The sequence below is a fragment of the Pongo abelii genome, chromosome X (assembly GCF_028885655.2).
Source record: "Pongo abelii isolate AG06213 chromosome X, NHGRI_mPonAbe1-v2.0_pri, whole genome shotgun sequence".
Lineage (NCBI taxonomy): Eukaryota > Metazoa > Chordata > Mammalia > Primates > Hominidae > Pongo > Pongo abelii.
Window position 1 is genome coordinate 155,999,207 of NC_072008.2, and position 3,687 is coordinate 156,002,893.

General features: G+C 50.6%; 1 pseudogene; it reads right to left on the reverse strand.

Annotated features, from left to right (window-relative positions):
* Positions 1 to 2,061: 2,061 nt before the first annotated feature.
* Positions 2,062 to 3,217, reverse strand: LOC100438258 (melanoma-associated antigen 8-like; annotated as a pseudogene).
* Positions 3,218 to 3,687: the final 470 nt, after the last annotated feature.

Here is a 3,687-nt window from a genome sequence, read left to right on the forward strand (position 1 = left end):
TCCTAGTATTCTGGGATTTTGTTATTGTTGTTGTGGTTCTCCAGGACTTATCAGAAACTATGCAGGCGAATAGGACATGGAACAATTACTCAGCCAAAAAAAAAAAAAGGAAGTTTTGTCAATGAATTTCAGTTAGTTTACCCTCTCAAGGGGCATACTTCAAAATTTCAGTGTGCGGGACTCTCCCTCAACTGGAATACAACTCAAAGCTCTTAGAATATGAGTCAAGAATAAACTCCTCCCCTCTCTCTCAGCTTCTTTTACATCCAAACCACTTTTTTCATTGATTATGTCATGACCCAAAATCTTTCCCTTGTTATAATTGGCCAAATTGCACTTCAGATAAGCTAGTTAGAATGTCTCTTTAATAGAGTCAGCTCTGGCTCTCACAACCAGGAAGAAAAGCACCTGGCCAGTGGCATCTGAGCTTCACATCCCGGGAGATTCACGCTTCTCTCTAAGGAAACCGTTCCGGATGATGGGTATCCATCATCAACTTCGTGTGCTGTGTTCAACTGCACTGAGACAAGAGTGCAGGACACCTCCCATTCCTGCCCCAGGAGGAGATGCCTCTCTGTTTCATCCACCATCCAAAAGGAACTGCTGAGCAGGTTTCCCTTCCAAGCTTTTCTCTCATCCTCTGAGAATCTGGCTCTGGTCCTACCACATTTCACTAGAATCAGCTCTCCCAAAAGGTACTGCAGTTTCCCAAAGCCCAAAAGGCCTTGTCTCAGGGCATGTACGCTCCGCCACTCTCACCTGCTGCCCCACACCCTCACCCCTCTCTTATTTTTCCTCTAGATGTTAGAGGACATCTCTCCACCTTAGTTATATGACTGCAGATCCTAGACTCACCCACCGTAAGGTTAGGGGTGGGACTGGCTTACCTTAGCATCTCCAGTACTAACCCAGGTTCTTCCAAATAGCAGAAGCTCAATGACTCAATGAATGTTTCAGGATGAAATGAGCCAGTGAGCAGGGGAACATATTTATTCATATTTAATTCAATTACATTCTCAAAGAAGCCAAGCTAATCCAATATATATTAGCCAAGCAAATATGTATTTCTTAACTACACAGAATACAAGAAAGACAAGAATTAACTGTAATTTAATTTTTTTTTTGAGATGGAGTCTCACTCTGTCGCCCAGGCTACAGCAGTGCGATCTCGGCTCACCGCAAGCTCTGTCTCCTGGGTTTACACCATTCTCCTGCTCAGCCTCCCGAGTAGCTGGGACTACAGTCACCCACCGCCTCACCGGGCTTTTTTTTTTTTTTTTTTGAGACGGAGTCTCGTTCTGTCGCCCAGGCTGGATGGAGTGCAGTGGCGCCATCTCAGCTCACTGCAAGCTCCACCTCCCAGGTTCACACCATTCTCCTGCCTCAGCCTCCCCAGTAGCTGGGACTACAGACACCCGCCACCACGCCTGGCTAATTTTTGTATTTTTAATAGAGATGGTGTTTCACTGTGTTAGCCAGGATGGTCTCGATCTCCTGACCTCGTGATCCGCCTGCCTCGGCCTCCCAAAGTGCTGGGATTACAGGCATGAGCCACCGTGCCCAGCCAATTTAATTTCTTTATTTCTTTATCTCACCCATTTTACCACTTTGTTCTTTCACATTATAAAAGGTACTTAATCCCCTGCTATGTTATGTTGTCCCAATTCAAGAAATAAGATAGATTTTCTTACATAAATAAAAAACAATGCACTTACTTTTAACTATATAAAAAACGGTAAGTCTGCCTACTGTCATACATGAAGTGAATGTTGAAGTTCATTACACCATCCATTAAAAGGAACATTTGAACGACTCCGAAAGGAAACAAAGATAAACCTCCAAATCGCCCAAGAGAACAGGAACTGAGAGATGGCCCACCTTGTATTCCCTCACACCCAACACGCTCCCCACTACTGAGAACATTGACTGCTCTCTTCAAACACAGAGTGAAGAATGGGCCTCATGTAACAGGACAGGGAAGGTGGTGGATGTGGCTTTGGAACATGCACTGGCCCAGGCCCTCCCCCAACCTGTCCCCCTGGCCCTGGCTGCAACTTCTGCTCAGACTCCCTCTTCCTCCTCTCCCAAAGACTCTTCATGCAGGGATGGGTAGGAAATGCTGTCTCTAGTACTGACCCTGGCTGCATACTCCAGGACTTTCACATAGCTGGTTTCAATGAGGGCCCTTGGACACCACAGGAACTGGTAGCACGGGGGATCACTGCTGGGCACCTGGCGGTATTGCAGGTAGTTTTCCTGCACCAAATCTTGGGTGAGCAGCTTCCTCAGCTCCCCAAAGAAATTGCTCCATCCCGTCATACACCTCCATTACACTCAACGCTTCCCAGATTGCCTCCTCAGGGGCACAGTGGCCCTCCATTAAGATCATGGTCAAGACCATAATCAGGAGGCCGGTCTTGGGCATGCTCTGATCATCACCCAGCAGGCCATCTTAGGAGAGGCCCAAGCAGGTGACAAGGACGTAGGAGTGGCCGGCAGGGTCCACTTCCTTCACGTCAATGCCAAACATCAGCTGCATGCACTCTGAGGCTTTGCCGTAGATCACAGGAAAGTAGTGCTTGTAATTTTTGATGACACTCTCCAGCATTTCTGCCTTTGTGAGCAGCTCCTTGACTCGATACTTGTGGAGCAGGAAACGAACCACCTCAGCCACCTTCCCATTGGAACAAGGACTCCAGGTGAGCAGGGTCTGGCGAGGTGGTTGGCCCCGCCTCTTCCCGGCTGCTGGTGCCCTCACTGGATTGGCTCCATAGAGTGTTGTTGCTGATGGTCAGAAAAGAGGAGGAACCCTGAGACTCAGGGGAGGACTGGGGGACCCAGCAGTAGGCACCTCCTCCAGGGTGCCTTCAATCAGAGTGAAGGAGGAGGCAGCCTCGTGCTCCTCAGTGGCAGGAGCCTGCGCACCCACCAGGCCCAGAGCCTCCTGTCCTTGGGCCTCAAGGCCTTCCTCAGGCTTGCAGTGCTGACTCTTCTGCTCATAAGACATGATGACTCTGGTCAGGGCAGCAGGCTGGAGTGTGGGCAGGAGCTGGGCGATGGGGAGGAACCCACAGATCTGGGGCGAGAAGGAGCTTGTGAGGGGCCTCATTTGCGAACCACGCCCTGGAGGCCCTAACAAAGGCCTACTTACAGATCTTCTCCTTTGGTGCTCCTCTGGGGCCTCCTGGGGCTTCTAACCTCCCGGTCGGCCTGTCCGCTGAGAACCTGAAGGAGGAAGTGAGAGGGCACCTCAGGGTACAGCCGGCCAGCAGAGGCTGAGGCTGCAGGACTGACAGTAGGGAGGGTGAGGCTGGGCTCTCTGGAGTCCCTTCTGTTCTGGGGTGTGTGGGGCCCTTGTTGTCCATTCAGATCAGAACCTCGCCTTGACTGCTAACACTGCCTGCGACTCCTCTGCTCTGTGACCTGAGCACAGTGCCTCAGACCAAGGCCTAACTGCCTGGTTCCTGGAGCTCCTAAAAGAGGAATCGAGGGGCCCTCAGGGTGCAGACCGCAAGCACAGCCCCGGCTTTCCAGTGCTGTCAGAAGGGTTGACCAGACTCTGTGAGGTCCCTACTCTCATGGGGTACATGGTCCCCTCTGTGCTCACTCACCTTTCTTCTGGAGGGGCCTCATCCTGCCCGTTTGCTGGCTCGAGAAACTCAGATAAAGAGTTCACAACCCTGATAT